The following is a 17,801-nucleotide window of genomic DNA, read 5'->3' as shown; positions in this document are numbered from 1 at the left end:
TAAATATTATCTGTCTACGTTCATCATCATAAAAACCATGAAGTAAGGAAATAGTTTATTTAAAAAAAGTAATAGCATCTTACTTGGCTACAGACAGACATTATCACTATTATTGATCGTTTCAGCTATACATCGAATGCAATACATCTTAACTGATGGCGGTCTATCTGTGTGGCATCGCGCATTTGAGTCATGGTGCTTAAAGCGGGGCTCATACTTTGAATACGTCAGGTGGAAAATAAAACATAGTAATGATACAGGTTGTGTAGGGAACATGTACTAATCAAAAGCCTTCACGTGCCGACAACTCTTAATCGGTTTCATATAAATATCCGAGAGCACATCATACATTTCTTGATTTCAGCCGCTCAAACACGCTTAAGCAGTAACATTCTCTTTTCCCGGCGAATCCGTAGTCCTCAAGGTGAATTGTCGTAACATATTGAGGAAATAAGAGCTCTAGAATATTTTTGCTAATGTGTGGTGACAGCTCCGTTGCTGAACAAGCTGAGCTGCGCAGTCACTATCCCCCTTTAAAAGCGAAAACTAAAGCATAACCATACTTTTCACAACACACACACTACCGCTCCTCAGAACTACGTCCATACCTTATTCACAAACATCCTGCACACACTTGTTGAATAACTTAATGACAATGGATTTATAGTGACTATTCAGTTACACACCGCTGGTGCGCTGAAGGGGTCAAACAGAAGTCTATTGTGCACTTGGAATAAAGCATTCTTTGCATTCAGGACTATAGGAGGTTTCTATATAACATGGTACTTCTTTTCGAAAATTCAGCCCCGCACACACATGTTATAGGATATAAACAGGTCTGTATCATTAGGTCACCGTTTCTCGCACATGTAACAAACAAAATCTTTGTATGACGCTCTAACAAGCTCTTTGGTTTTTTCGTAACAAACTCAATTTTGCCAGCTGTAACAACAGATCTGTCTCGCAGTGATCCTCTTCCTACTACAAAGTGTTAAACAGGCAACAGACAACCGGAACTTAAAAATGTGCTTACACTACAACCGTTTTGCGGTTTCTCCACCTATCTGCTCGGCCCGTGAAAAATAAATCAGAGTGAACATACTCTAAATGTATGTGTGCTTTAAAATAAAGCCAAACGTGCTCAGTGTAAATAAAACTTTTGTTGCAGTCGCGAAAGACGGAATATTTCTCAATATTACATACGACACCTATGTCGTACTTAAAATAAATGAGATATTGTTATACAGTAAATTTTATATGAAATTTAGGTATCTTGTCCACATTTCATTCTCAACATTGTGGCAACTAAAATCGACCATACGGAAAGTATACTCTATGGACTTTTACCTCTGTAAACTCTTCAAAATTTCGTGCAATGGTTTATTATATTTAATGCTGCATAATAACTGCGTTGAATATCGAAACAAAATTAAGCCATTTATGGGGGGAAGGTATCAGTCAAGAAGATGTGTAAAAATTTAGTTTTTGGGCCAAATAGTTTTTGTGGAAACTATTGATAAGGGTGTCAAAGCAGTCGGAACACGATGTGTCTGCACAGGCGAGCAGTGCAGTGACAAAATCGCGCACAGCGCGGAATGCAGGGAGCACGTCTTTGTAGCAGCGAAAGGGTTAATGCGGCCGTGGTGGCTTTACTTCATGAACTGCGCACTCCCCCCTACACGTAAGCTTGAGAACTATGCTATACTATGGGGCTGCTTCTATTGGCGTGTGCATCGTGTGCAACTGGCAACGCAGCAATCTCCCGCGTCTGGGCGGGCATGCGCGAGCCGCCAAGATAAAAGAATTGAACTATAGTATGTATCGCACTCACAATGATTTCTTAGTCAGGGGAAATTTGTGCGATTTGGGTGGTGGTCGCTATGCGTGGAACGTACTGACACAAATCCCGACTTGGCGGTCTGAATACATAAAAGACTGGGCTGGATTTACATGTATCGAATATACGAAAAACTTACGTGGAAGTGGTAAAATCGATAAACCGAAAAGACGTTAGGACTTTATTAAATTGCAATTACATCCTTTATTCATCGACAAGTATGTGATGGCGGGAGGATTTTCTACAGTGTGAAAACGACACACAGTTGGTGCGAGTGTAGAGGTATCATAATTTTTTTATACACCTATAACTGATAGTCAGAAATTCTAAGCTGCTGCTTGGACGTAAAGTTACTGTGGTTCATGTTCCGACATATCACCAGACGTTTGTGGGAGCTAATCATACTACTAATCACGTTAAAAAAATTAGGTATGTCTAGTCGTAAGCGAAGGATAGATTTGACGTGGTGACGTAAGGGATGATAAATTCATTTCGTAAACCACTGCACAATATAGCAATGCAAGGGCTCAACTGGACTTGCTATAGCATACAAACAGGATGGGCAATACGGCTGTAACAAAACGTCCCCTCATCAACAGCCCTAAGCATATCCTCGCTTTTTTATTGTTGCACTGTCGACTCCGACGTAGATTGTAGTACACCAACCCATATCGGCGATGTCTTTGAACCCTTTCGTCCGCGGGAGCGTTGTTGATTATCACATAGTGCCGCACGCCTGTGCTTTATAACACATGTTTGAGAGAGACTTGGCAGGATGCAGCACCTTCTGGAAGCGCTGACTGGAAAACTTAAACGCCAAATAATTTCCTGCAAGTGAAAAGAACCGTGACACGTAGCTGGTGTGAGTGTGGACATACCATATTTCTTTTCAGGGTGCTGCACACATACAAACGATAACTGCACAGCTTGTCTGAAATGTATATATGTTGCAGTGTAAAGTTAATGTGGCTTATGTTTCATTATGTTCAGAGAAAATAACTGTGTGTCCTATCATGAGAGAGGTATAGATTCAGCTCATCGGTACCCGTAAGTGTAACAGAGAGATTTTACATGAAAAATTATGTACGCTCTAGACACTGAGATTCGTTCCAGACCCAAGGACGTCAAGAGGACACAATTCGGTTATGTCACTCGGTGTCAGACTGCAGCAGCAATCCTATTTAATTGTAGTTACACTGATAAATATGTGCCTGGTTCCATTATTATTGTGAGTAGAAAATGTAGCAGCAACCAAGCAGGTCAAGGCCGGAAACAGCATCTCAGCGAACCCTTTTTTTGTGGGCTGTAGCTTGCTCATCCATGGTACACAGGTTCAGAGAGTCTGAGAAAGCTTCGGCTTATGAAAATTTGGCTCGTGGCTCCCCCTGGATGGGTGAAAAGTGACCTGATACACAGATTGCGTTGAGTCACATTCAGGACCGTGTGTCCATGTATACTCTGCAGAAATTTGAGAAGATTCAAAATGGCGAGTGTTTGCACTGGGGGTATTGATAGCATCCGAACTCCTACCACTCAGGTCCTCCTAGGGTGGAGTGTCGTCCATGACAGGCTGGTCTCTCTCTGGCTGACAAGCGCTTCCACGGCTGCAGTCATGGCCCGTTTTTACGGTGTCAGTTTCCTCTGTCAGCTCTGCACTGTGGCACGGTGAGTCAGTGAGATGTATTTGTCGATCTGTAGACCACCTTTGTGGGGCTTAACTTACAGTGCAATATGTCGATCTGTATAAAATAGTTTTGCCACTGAAAGTCTCATCTGCAGAAAAAAATGGCGGTTAGTGCTCCCACACTGGCAGCAGCAGCAGTTTGATGGGTAAATTCAGTAAGAGCTAATCAGAACGCTCCATTCATTCACAAGGCGTTCTTAGTAGGACAATGCTTCGAATTCTGTTTGCGTAATTGTCCTGATTTTCCCGTCTGCGGTTAGACAGTGCTCTCTTCCCAAATGACAAGAACGCTTTTATGATTAACAGTTTTTTGCAAGCATGCAAAAATGTCATGAAGGCTTTTCGCAGTGTGAACGTTTTCCATTTCTGAGATGTATGTTGAAACAAGGACTTTACGATTTCCAGGAAGGGTAACAAGTAATGGATGGGGTGCATCATTAGCACCATCAGGGAGAATGCAATGTGTGTTATTCTGGGCTATTTTTGTAAACAGGTCTTGTTAGGCCAATAACTTCCATGCAGATGACCTGAGTCATCACGAAAGCTCCTACAACAACAAAAGTGACTGTTAACTTTTCTGCAACACTTTAAGAATTCCAGCAAGAATTGATATGTAATGGATGAGCTGTTCTGTTAGGATCGCTAGGAAGAATGCATCCTGAGTTATTCTGAGAAGCAATGCAACAGATTTCTATAGCGCATACAGGGGGAGACTTGGCTGTTATTTACATAGACATAAGATGTCAGTATGACAATGACAACCTTTCAGCTGCACTTGCGAGGGTCAGTTGCTAGGTAAACATCTCGCTGGATGTGCTGGTACAAAAGCTACGCATTATCGCATCAGCAACGGTGCCTAGGTAAACATGTGTTTCAACAGGAAATTCTCGGGTGTCAAGTATGAAAGGGATGCCGCCACCTCGCACTTGCGGGACCCAAACGGACACCTGCACTTGGCTCAGCAGCTGACAGCAGCGTAGTCGCTTTTAGGGGGCTGCCAGAGCATGCCAACACCTGGCAGCGTGTGTGGTGGCGTTCTGTGTGGTCCAGTGGACGGCACATGCTTCGAGATCGAAAGCTTTTTACAAGTGTAATTACGTGTGATAGGTGTTTCATGACAGTATTCCTTGCGCAATAGCAATAAAAAAACAAAAGCGATTGATGTAGTTACTTCTTACAAGACCTGCATTTTCCCAAACACCAGAGAATAATGAACAACAGAAATCCAACAGGTGCAAACTGAATTTTTTATAAATAAGCAATGTACCCTTGAATTTCCTGTCATGAGATGCTTCCTCCCACCAAAGAGCCGCCAGTTTCCAGGTAGAGGAGAGGAGGGGGAGGGGGGGGGAGAGGGTGAAAAAATGTTCAAATGCGTGTGAATTCCTATGGGACCAAACTGCTGAGGTCATCGGTCCCTAGACTTACACACTACTTAAACTAACTTAACTAATTTACACTAAGGTCTACACACACGCCCATGCCCTAGGGCAGGCTTGAACCTCCGGCGGGAGTGGCCACCTGATTTGTGACATGTCATCTCTAACTGCATGGCCACTCCACATGAAGGAGAGGGTGGGGGGGGGGGGGTACAAAAGAGGAGGGGTTAATTACTTGATCAATTTAATTAAGTAGTCAATCAAACTGATAAGAGTGAGGTGGGCTATTAGTATAACTCACACCTGAAAGTGTACCTGTATCAGCGATGGGGTGGGGGTGGGTTGGAGGTTTCCTGAGGTTGGGGGGAGGGGGAGACATTGGGGTAGCAATAGCTTAAGGACCTGTCAGTCAAAGGAAACTTTTAGCAGAACGATATGTTTATGATTTGGCAGTCAAAGGAGAACAATAGGTTTGCCCCTGAGCACATACCTGCCTGTGATGTAGGCAAGTAGCCTGTACTAACAAAATGTGCTACAACGCAGTTTGCCGTACTACTGGAGTATCGTACAAACATACCATCTTGTGACCATCGAATACACTAGAGTATAAGCATAATTGGCATAGAGAATCAACTGAGAGTATTGAAAACATATAAGTCACTAGGTCCAGATGGCATCCCATTTCGGTTTTATTAAGAGTACTCTAGTTATTGGCGTTTTACCTGACTTGCATTTATCACGAATCTCTCGCCCAGCGCAAAGTCCCAAGTGAATGGAAAAAAGCACAGGTAATTCATATATATAAGAAGCGTAAAAGAACAGACCCACAAAATTACAGACTAATATCAATAACATCGGTCTGCTGCAGAATCCTTGAACGTATTCTCAGTTTAAATATAATAAATTTTCTTGAGACAGAGAAACTTATGTTCGCGAATCAGCATGGTTTTAGAAAGCAACGTTCATGCGAAACACAGCATTCTCTTTTACCTCATGACATACTGCGAACCATGGATGAAGGGCAGCAGACAGATTCCATATTTCTAGAAGCATTTCACGTGGTGTCTGCCCCTGTAACTGGATGGTCGCCGTAGGTGGTTTACATGTGGAGGAGTCGGGTATGATTCTCGGTATTGTCAAGAATTTTTCCTTGGTTGGAGGACTGGTACGGTGTGCACTCAGCCTTGAGATGCCAACTGAAGAACTACTTAACCTAGCTTAACCTAGCGGCTCCACGGTCTGGAAAGTCTGCAAAACTGCTAGGAGAGCGGTGTGCTGACCACATGCCCCTCCATACTGCATCCACATGTCGCCGCAAGGCAGACGATGACACAGCGGCCAGTAGAGACTGCTTGGGCCTTCACAGCCTGGGCGAGCAGCACGTATACAGGGTGAATCACCTAAAACTTGCAACGTACGATTTTCACAAAATGGATTTGGAATAAGGGGCTCGTATTGTTAGCCAATAAGCAGATTGTAATAATAATTAGAAAGTGTATTTTTTGTCCAAACATACACTTTTTTAAATGAAACAATTCCTATTGACATTAACAAACTATGAGTGGGGTAAATCGGAATGTCATTGGTATTTGTTGCATGATTCTATTGCGAGTCATTTACGAGATATCGTATTCTGAAATGTTTTCAAACTGACACTTGTTTGTGTCATTCAATATGCATAGTTGCTAGGTACGATGTTGTGATGTTTGCTTAGTGTGTTTGTGTGTTCCTTGAATGCATTGCAACTTGCCAGTCAGTTAGTGTGTGACAGACCAAGCTGTACGTCGTGAGTGAACGATGGGGTTTACCAGTGCAGCAAATGCCAACAGGCTCATGGTGTATGGAGAGTGTAGGAAGAATGCAGTTTGTTCTTGTATGGCGTATGGCTGTTATTTATCAATCTCTTCAACCAGTTACATGAAAGTGGTAGTGTAACAGAAGAAAAAAAGTGACAACAAAAGAGGGGGAAATTAACGTACTTATGCTGTTGCAGTTGATCTGTACGTTAGGTGCCGCGCAGTTGCACAATAAAGTGGCTGAGTCAGGCAAGTGGCCTACCCATTCTCCATCGACATAGGTTCCATCCCTACCACATCTCTCACCATCAAGAGCAGTATGGAAACGATTATGAAAATCGTGTTAACTTCTGTACATGACCATGAAGACAGAATAATCCAGATGTATCATGTATCTTGTTTACCAATCATGGCCACGTAAACCGCCGAAACATGCGCTGTTTGTCTGTTGACAATCTCGGTTGACTTCATCAGGTGAAACGTCAGCATCCATGGAGTGTAAACGTGTGGTGTGGGATACTGAACCATTAGCTCATAGGCCCGTTTTTCGTAGACTGATCACTGAAGGCGCACAAGTATCACAACCTCCTTACAGACCATCTTCCACAGATGCTAAAAGACTTTCTTCTGCAAACTACGAGGAACCTTTGGTATCAACATGATGGCTGCTCAACCCACAATGCACTATGTACTACACCATGTATTTGCGAATTGTTTCCAAATCGTTGGATTGGACGAAGAGAACCTGTACCTTGGCCAGCCTATTACGCAAATTTGATGCCTGTAGACTTTTTTCTATGCTGAAAGCTGAAAGACGCGGTCTATACGGACATACCAACTACGCCCAATGATATGCAACAACCTATTACTGCAGCCTGCTCAGACATCTCTTCTGAAATGTTAGCATATGTGCAGCAGTCGTTTCATACCAGACTGGACGCATGTACAGCTGCTGCCGATGGTCATTTTGAATACTACATGTGGTAGTCAGCTGCCTCGTTACTAGCCAGAATCCACACAGCTAGCGTCTTCTCTTGTGTTGTTCTTTAGTCTGTACTACCAGAGTTATCATACAAGTGTCGGTGTGGAAACTTTTAGGAATACCATACCTCGTAAATGAGTCTCACTAGAATCCTGCGACAAAGACTACTGACATTCTAGTTTACCCTTCTTTTATATATGAAGGTAGTATCTGTTCCCGAAATAACACATACCATTGATGACCATGCAGCTTCTTTAGAATGAAATGATAATTAAAACGATACCCTAGCTGCAAGCAAGCGTTGATATACATCATTGGGGACATGTTGAAAATATGTGCCCCAACGGGACTCTAACCCGGGATCCCCTGCTTACATGGCAGACGCTGTATCCATCTGAGCCACCGAGGGCACAGAGGAGAGTGCGCCTTCAGGGACATATACGTTGCACGCTCCGCGTGAGACCCACATTCCCTACATGTCCACACCACTACATTCGTAGTGTGATGGAAAAACATCTATTAGGCGCACTACGAATGTAGTGGTGTGGACATATAGGGAAAGTGGGTCTCACTTTCCTGCAGGCGCACTATACTCTGGGCCCTCGGTGGCTCAGATGGATAGAGCGTCTGCCATGTAAGTAGCAGATTCCGGTTTCAAGTCCTAGTTGGGGCACACATTTTCAACATGTTCCCAATGATGTATATCGACGCCTGTTTGCTGCTAGGGTGTCGATTTAATTATTATTTTGTCCTACTTCTAGTTTGTTAATGTCAGTAGGCATTGGTCTATTAAAAAGTGCATGTTTGCAAAAAAAATACACTTTATAACTATTATTACATTCGGTTTATTGGCTAACAATCCGAGCTCCTGACTACCAGTCTATTCTGTGTATAGGTACTTTCCGTTTCCGCAATATTTGCGGTGCAAGTTTTAGGTGACTCACCCTGTTGGTATATACACTCCTGGAAATGGAAAAAAGAACACATTGACACCGGTGTGTCAGACCCACCATACTTGCTCCGGACACTGCGAGAGGGCTGTACAAGCAATGATCACACGCACGGCACAGCGGACACACCAGGAACCGCGGTGTTGGCCGTCGAATGGCGCTAGCTGCGCAGCATTTGTGCACCGCCGCCGTCAGTGTCAGCCAGTTTGCCGTGGCATACGGAGCTCCATCGCAGTCTTTAACACTGGTAGCATGCCGCGACAGCGTGGACGTGAACCGTATGTGCAGTTGACGGACTTTGAGCGAGGGCGTATAGTGGGCATGCGGGAGGCCGGGTGGACGTACCGCCGAATTGCTCAACACGTGGGGCGTGAGGTCTCCACAGTACATCGATGTTGTCGCCAGTGGTCGGCGGAAGGTGCACGTGCCCGTCGACCTGGGACCGGACCGCAGCGACGCACGGATGCACGCCAAGACCGTAGGATCCTACGCAGTGCCGTACGGGACCGCACCGCCACTTCCCAGCAAATTAGGGACACTGTTGCTCTTGGGGTATCGGCGAGGACCATTCGCAACCGTCTCCATGAAGCTGGGCTACGGTCCCGCACACCGTTAGGCCGTCTTCCGCTCACGCCCCAACATCGTGCAGCCCGCCTCCAGTGGTGTCGCGACAGGCGTGAATGAAGGGACGAATGGAGACGTGTCGTCTTCAGCAATGAGAGTCGCTTCTGCCTTGGTGCCAATGATGGTCGTATGCGTGTTTGGCGCCGTGCAGGTGAGCGCCACAATCAGGACTGCATACGACCGAGGCACACAGGGCCAACACCCGGCATCATGGTGTGGGGAGCGATCTCCTACACTGGCCGTACACCACTGGTGATCGTCGAGGGGACACTGAATAGTGCACGGTACATCCAAACCGTCATCGAACCCATCGTTCTACCATTCCTAGACCGGCAAGGGAACTTGCTGTTCCAACAGGACAAAGCACGTCTGCATGTATCCCGTGCCACCCAACGTGCTCTAGAAGGTGTAAGTCAACTACCCTGGCCAGCAAGATCTCCGGATCTGTCCCCCATTGAGCATGTTTGGGACTGGATGAAGCGTCGTCTCACGCGGTCTGCACGTCCAGCACGAACGCTGGTCCAACTGAGGCGCCAGGTGGAAATGGCATGGCAAGCCGTTCCACAGGACTACATCCAGCATCTCTACGATCGTCTCCATGGGAGAATAGCAGCCTGCATTGCTGCGAAAGGTGGATATACACTGTACTAGTGCCGACATTGTGCATGCTCTGTTGCCTGTGTCTATGTGCCTGTGGTTCTGTCAGTGTGATCATGTGATGTATCTGACCCCAGGAATGTGTCAATAAAGTTTCCCCTTCCTGGGACAATGAATTCACGGTGTTCTTATTTCAATTTCCAGGAGTGTATTTGACACAGTGCCCCATTGCAGACTGTTAATGACTGTAACAGAACCCAATATTTTGTCCTCGATGATGAGGGTTCATCACAGACAAAGGTATCGGGATTGCCCAGGAAAATGTGATAGAACCGAAATTATTTACTATATACATAAATTATCTGGCGGACAGAATGAGCAGCAAGCTGTGCCTGTTTGTTGATGATGCTGTCGTGTACGGGATGGTATCGAAGTTGAGAGACTATAGGGCGATACAGGATGACTCAGGCAAAACTGGTTGGTGTGATGAATGACATCTAGCTCTAAATATAGAAAAATGCAAGTTAATATGGATCAGTAGGAAAAACAAGCCCATAATGTTCGAGTACAGCATTAGTAGTGTGCTGCTTAACACAATCACGTCATTTACATGTCTGGGCGTAAAGATGCAAAGCGATATGAAATCGAACGAGCATGTGAGTGTGTGGTGGGAAAGGCGAATGGTCGACTTCGGTTTACAGGGCGAATTTTGAGGATGTGTTGTTCATCTGTAAAAGAGGCCGCATATAGGGTGCCAGTGTGACCTATTCTTGAGCACTACTCCAGTGTTTGGGATCCGTGCCAGGTCTGATTAAAGGGAAACATCGAAGCAATTCAGACGCAGGGTGCTAGATTTGTTGCTAGTAGGTTAGAACGACATTCAAGTGTCATGGAGATACTTCAGGAACACAAATGGAAATTCCTGTAGGGAAGGCGAAGCTCTTTTCGAGCACCACTATAGAGAAAATTTAGAGAATCGGCCTTTGAAGCTGACTGCAGAACCATTATACTGCCGCCAGCATATATTTACCGTAAGAACCACGAAGATAAGATACGAGAAATTGGGATCATACGCAGGCATATAAGTAGACAATCGTTTTTCTCTCGCTCCATTTGCAAGTGAAACTAGAAGGAAAATGACTAGTAGCGGTACAGGATGCCTCCCGCCATGCATCGTAGGGGGGCTTTCGGAGTATTATGTAGATGTAGATGTAGGATACCGTAATGCCAATACTAGGAGGAACCACCACGCAACTGATTTTTATTATAGTGCTCTACGCGATCTGATCGACCATCCCCCGTCCCCAGACCATCAAAAAGAAGTTGAACTCATCAAAGCAAAAATTTTAATCAAGATTAGGTGCCGTATACGGCGTGTCGTTATACGAGCTGCAGCCAAGATATGATTAGCGGTTCAAAATTTTCGACGACATCGACAGGCCTTAATGTCAGCTTTAGACCTATCTGATGAACGACTGCTGACATCGCAAGCTCCCATCACTGATGTCTTCACAGGGCACTACAGACACCTCTATGAAGAAGTACTATCCAGTGCGGAAGTTAATGCCGATGTTTTCCAGGAGATTCATCGTACGCTATACGCCTTAGCAGCAACCCTCCTCGCCGTGTAAGCGGCTATTAACGACTTCCTTGCAGTTGTGGCCAAAGAATCAGTGAATCAGTCTCCCAGGCCGAGCGGCTTACCGCTCGAATTTTACAGAACCTTCCAAAATATGATGTTATTGCGATGGAGAGACATGTATTGGGATCTTTTGTCTGCTGCGGTGCTCCCGCTCCCAACTTTCATGAAGGGTTTACTGATACTAGTCCTGAAGCCAACGGGGGGAATACGACTTGACTCAAACATGTGTTACAACGATGTGTTTCCCATGAACAAACCTCCTTAGGTAATGATGATAACATCCACAATGCCCTCAGTGAATATCGAAGATGTGATCGCCGTGGCAACAGGCGTTTTAAGACGCGTTCGACCGGGTTCGACCGTGTCAGTTATGCATTCTTCAATGCAGTGGTGGACCAGGTGCCGATTCTCCTGACATTCACGCAGGGGAACACGCGCCTCCTTCGAGAAGAGACGTCAAGGCTTCTTGTCAATGGGAGACTCACAGAACGTATACGGTTCTAATGCTCTGTGTGCTGGCATAAGCTGTCGCCAGCACACCGGTCGGCAAAAGGGTTGCAAGAAGATCGATAATAGGCGCTGAATCAACAAAACTCAATACAGCAGAGTTGCCCACTATCGACCATCCTTTACGCCATCACGATGGAACCACTCACTGCAGATTACGATGACACTTTATGGGTATTCCACTCCGGGAGCAAGTTTTCTGTTATAGCGCGGTGTCACGAAACGCTATGAACGTCGCAAAGTCATGACCACAGATACCATAGCCCTCTCTCAACCTGTGGAGACCCTCTGCTGTCTCAGAGTGGTGTACACACGAGACATTCGCCGTACCTAGGCGATCAGTTTTCGGATGGTGCTGTAACGCATCTGGGCGAACATACAGAGCTACCTACTACGCCCACTGACTATGTGCCAGAGGGCCGCTTTTGCCAGTACACAACTGGTAGCCAGACGCCCCACATTGCGCAGATTCTGCCCATCACTGTGGCGTTTGGTGATCAGACCGCAAGCAGATGTCAGGTATTTTACGTGTTCCAGACACAACTTCAGAGTCCAGAATCGTGCCCTCACCTGACTGAAGCGGGATGGTGGCCTCGCTCTGGTTAATGTTATAGCTAGGACCACAGGACTTTACACCAATACCATGCTCCGACTGTGGGAAAGTCAGGCTATTATTTTCGCTGGAATGCTGACAGCCGAGTTCGCACCTCTTCCCAGACGCCCGCCGATGTCGTTGGTACATATCCCACCTCGAGTGTTACACTTCTACCAGTTCTTTTTGGAATACAGCTACATATGCGCCGAGCTCCTCCGGACTAGGAAGACGACCAACTGCGACATCTTAAGTCTTCTGCGACCGTCCCCACCCCAAAACCCCGTCGAAGGATGTCACGCCCAGGTTTCATGGTCTACGGTTTGGGAAACGATCCCTCAACTATACCACACCACTGACGCCACTACGTCATGATACCTTCTTGTCAAAGGCAAATATACTACAAGACATAAACTGTGCAGCATCGCACTGCTGGACTTGCCCCCGTGCCTCATGTGCAAGGTCGATGATTCCAATTTACGCCGCTTTGAGTGTGGAGTAGCAATGGCCGTCTGGTACCTCTGTACTGAAGATCATGGCTTCCAACCACCAATCCCCACCACACCATGTCTCTCTGACCATGCTGAAATTACCTGACGTGAATGGTTTTCCATCAACTAATTGGCATGCCATCACATAGATTAGTGGCATGCTTATCAACTACCACTTCACGGACGACATCGCCAATCCAGCAGACTTCCGGACACATCTCCAAGTACAACACCACACCCTGCGCCAACATCGACACTATGTGGCCACTATCACGAACTATTTACAGTGTATTTTCGCCAACTCACCCAGCAGCTAGAATCTTTACGAAACGCGCCAATCAAGACAGGACGACCCCCCCCCCCCCCTCCAACGATACGGTAGAACTGACGTTGTTCTGTCGGCGAGACACCACGCAACGGGGCACCGCAAGTTTTTCTGGTTTGCTTAACTCCCCTTCCTGTTGTTTCCCTTCATCTTCTAAACATTTTCGCTTACATATGTTTATTCGCAGATGCCTTTGTATCTGCATCCTGATTTCTTTTTCAAGTCCAATGCTATTGTAGACATTACTTAATCATCTAAAAAAATTCTCCCTACCTGCACGTCCCAGTCATTTGATTCACTGGGGAGAAATTAACTATGCATGTAGACAAGGCAATCGTTCTAGAGAAGCAAAGAACATGAGTTCCAGTCCCAGTTCGGTAGCCGGCCGCGGTGGCCGTGCGGTTCTGGCGCTGCAGTCCGGAACCGCGGGACTGCTACGGTCGCAGGTTCGAATCCTGCCTCGGGCATGGGTGTGTGTGATGTCCTTAGGTTAGTTAGGTTTAAGTAGTTCTAAGTTCTAGGGGACTTATGACCTAAGATGTTGAGTACCGTAGAGCTCAGAGCCATTTGAACCCAGTCCGGTACAAATGTTCCCATGTCGGCGTTGCATTTAATGCAATGCCCGTATTTAAATGAGATCTGAAAATTTCTCTTTCATTCCATATATATCGTTGCTGATACAAATGGTGTATTTTCTTTCAGACACGTATTAATATGTTCATATATGCACCTTGATGACGAAATGATGTCGCGGTTGCACTCACTCGTCCGAACCCTTGAGGGACTGAGCTGAATAGCTGCGAGCAAATAGGGGATAATAGACGGAGGACACCACAACTGTAGTGTGTGGCATGTGGAGATTTGGGCTGGCTAAAAGGAGTTCTCGGATGGCTTAGGCAGTTTGCCCTCGGCGGCGCTGTGGTTCGGATGGTGTTTACGTCTCTCCCGCATGTGCTGCGCGCGAGGTGTTTACGTTCTGTGTGTAGCAGTGTACTGTGGTAGTACATAGAACGAATCATGGCCTTGTCGTTCGGCAAATCGACACTGGAATTTAGTTTTGCTAACGAATATGCTCGACCGAAGGTTCATGAGTTAGAATGCTATTTAGAGGATGAGGTAAAAAAACGAACCTGATGTTCTAGTGCGAATACACTTATCCATGGTCAGTAGTGTGGTCTACGTCAAGCCCATTGATGAGGCAGCGTGTGACGAAACACTACTCCTACACCGACGTCGTTTCTGTCATTCGGACGGGAATGGCTTGAGTTCCCGTTCGAGGTGCCAGAAGAATTGCTGATCAGCGCATTGCGCCATTACGGAACAGTTCTAATCCATGTGGCCGAAAAATGGGTGACTTTCAAAACATATCCTGTCCGTAATGGGGTCAGACAAATACGGATCGCACTGCGAAAACACGTCCCGTCGCATCTGTACATCGCTGGTTGTAGGGCGAGTGTCTTCAACGATGGACAACCACGAACGTGTTCTGGTTGTGGAAAAGAGGAGCTTGTACATTCCAGTTGCACCCAGAGAAGATTGTTACAGCTGCCATGGGGTGATCCCCCATTCAATACACAACCGACGGTGCTGACCTATCCCTCGGCATTATGCGATGAATTGGACATGCGACAGAAACATATCGGAAGCTACCGACAATGGCAGCTCACAGCGAACCATGGAAGGGTGATGTAGCGCCGAGCCGCCCATAGCGGTCGCAAGATACCCCGTCTTCGGTGCCGCTCGTGGCCAGCTCAGATACGGCAGTTACGGACGTAGACAATTTGACAGGGCAAGCTTCCGAAGTCCCCTACGAACATCGAGAGGCCATACTGACCTCTGATCCGGAGGCTCGGCAACGGAAACAGCGATCACCAAAACGCCGAAAGAAGCTCCGTCGCACGGTGCAGAACGGTCGACAAGATCCAGAAGGAAATGCTGAGGCGTTTCCGTGTACAGATCAGCCGACCATGGATACAGCAGAACTTCCTAGCGTGGATGCTGGTGGGGCCGGCGGGACGGCGACACGTGTTTGCCACGACGATGCCCCAGAGGCAGCAGAGGAGTACGACTGATAGCACCGGAATACCAGGGAGGATATGGCGCTGCAACGCACGACAGTGATGAGACACTGGGAGACTGGTCACAAGACCCGCCTCAGAGGGGACCAGATGAAGATGGAGGAACTGCACCCACACACTATCACAGTGGAAGACCGGAAGAGTGCATCGAGTAGCGGCAGCCCAAGTGAGAGAATGGCGGAGGGTAGTAGAAAGAGAGTAGCCTGTGTGCAGTGGTATTAGCCACTGTAAAGTGCCCTATCTACGATGACAGCAAAGGAAAAACCGTGTCACATAGGGTCCGTTAACATCAGTAGCACTAGGACGCAAGTGAAGATCAAGATACTCAGTGTTAAGGGATGCAGACATAGACATAGCACTGCTACGGAAAGTTCGGGCACTACCCCACTCGGATTTTTACGGTTATTATATTTACTGTTCCACTTGCGACGAGAGAGGCGTTGGCACAGTGATACTACTGAAGGAAGGAATACGGGCAGACGGCGTGGGGTATTTACCTTCGGCCCGCGGTTCGGCCGTTAGCGTTGACAGCGTGCATTTGACCGATACTTACGGGTCATCAGGCTCTGATAAAAGAGCGTACAGAATTTTACGCCTGCCGTGACTATACGATGCTTGTATAATCGGCACATCCTAACTACAGCCAAGAACTTCGCGACCTGGTCACCGGGACGGAATCAGTCGAAACATGGGACTTGAAGAATCGCAACCAATCGGGGTACACATTTTTTACGAGCCACACCGCGAGCCGTTTGGATCGGATCTATGTTGAAGACGTCGACGGTGGACGCAGAAATTTGGCCGACAGAACTTACAGACCATGAGGCATATATTTGTACGGTTACCCTTGCTGGACAATAGGTATAGAGAGGGAGAGGTAAGTGGAAGATGAACATCTCCCATCTGTGTGACGCGGATTGCGCTGCATGGTGGAGGACACGTGGCACGGCTGTCTTCGAAGATGTGCTTATGGCTCCGTCCTACAGTGATGGATAGAGTACGTGAAGCCAGCTTTAAGGAGGACGTTAATAGGTTATGTCTTCACAATGGCAGCTCACGACCTCTGACTTTTACTCCACGGCCCTCCTACACCGGAACAGCAGACAGCCGTTCACCGACACAAGACAAAGCTGATACAACGTGCGACGCTTAGGAAGGTGGCTACAATGGTGCGTGCGAGGTCACAGGACTGCCTTCTCAACGAACTACCCTCCATCATCATGTGGTATGGGAAAGACGACGCAGACACAGGACGTTAATACATGAGATCAATTTCGGCAAAGGCTGTTGTTTTACAGCACAACGCGATAGAGCACAGGGGGTTACGGGGTCTTTGGGACGACGAGGTGGGCCAGAGGAAGCTGGGGAGCGTCATGGACACATGCGAAGCAGACGTCTTTTCTGGAATTACGAATGAGGAGTTGGAGGAAGTGATTATACGAGGGTCCCCAGAACGTCCTCAAGCCCTGATGTGTTTCCGTTGGAATTTTACCGTGCTTTTGTGACCCCTACGACACTAATGTGGTTATGTATGATTAATGAGCTTCTGAAGCACGAAGTCTCAGTTCGCAATGAATTCGCGGAAGGGCTCATGATCCAGATACCCAAGCCACACGGTGGCAAACGACCATGTGATTATCGCTCCTTGACCTTCCTTAATAGTGAAAATTTTTGGAAATTTGTGGTAAGTGCCTATGGGACGAAACTGCTGAGGTCATCGTCCCCTAGGCTTACACGCTACTTACTCTAACTTAAACTAAATTACGCTAAGGACAACACACACACACCCATGCCCGAGGGAGGACTCAAACCTCCGATGAGGGGAGCCGCGCGAACCGTTGCAAGGCGCCCAAAACAGCCCGGTCCTTAATAGTGACTATAAGATATTTATGTTCATGCTGGGCGGTCGTATCATAACGTCGTTGGAGGATCGTTTACATACAGATCATCGGCAGAAGCAATATCCATACAGCCTTGGGGGAATACCATGACATCGTTGCCTTCACGCCTGCAGGTAGCTTTCGACAGGGGGTGGGGGGGTGGCAATGGTCGTTGGTCGTCATACATTTCGACATGCCTTTCATTGTAAGAAAATGACGTCGTTTATTGTATGGCTACCAGTTTCGGTGCTTCAGTGGACAATCTTCAGTCCTTAGCTAATGTTGAATGGATTAACACCATCCGTATAGAGCAACATGACTGATTTACGCAGACTGCCTGTAACTGTGATGTTTCTCCAAGCATCAATATGTAGTTGACAAAAAAATGGCTCTGAGCACTATGGAACTTAACTTCTAAGGTCATCAGTCCCCTAGGA

The sequence above is a fragment of the Schistocerca cancellata genome, chromosome 4 (assembly GCF_023864275.1).
Source record: "Schistocerca cancellata isolate TAMUIC-IGC-003103 chromosome 4, iqSchCanc2.1, whole genome shotgun sequence".
Classification (NCBI taxonomy): domain Eukaryota; kingdom Metazoa; phylum Arthropoda; class Insecta; order Orthoptera; family Acrididae; genus Schistocerca; species Schistocerca cancellata.
Note: the sequence above shows the minus strand (reverse complement) of the source record.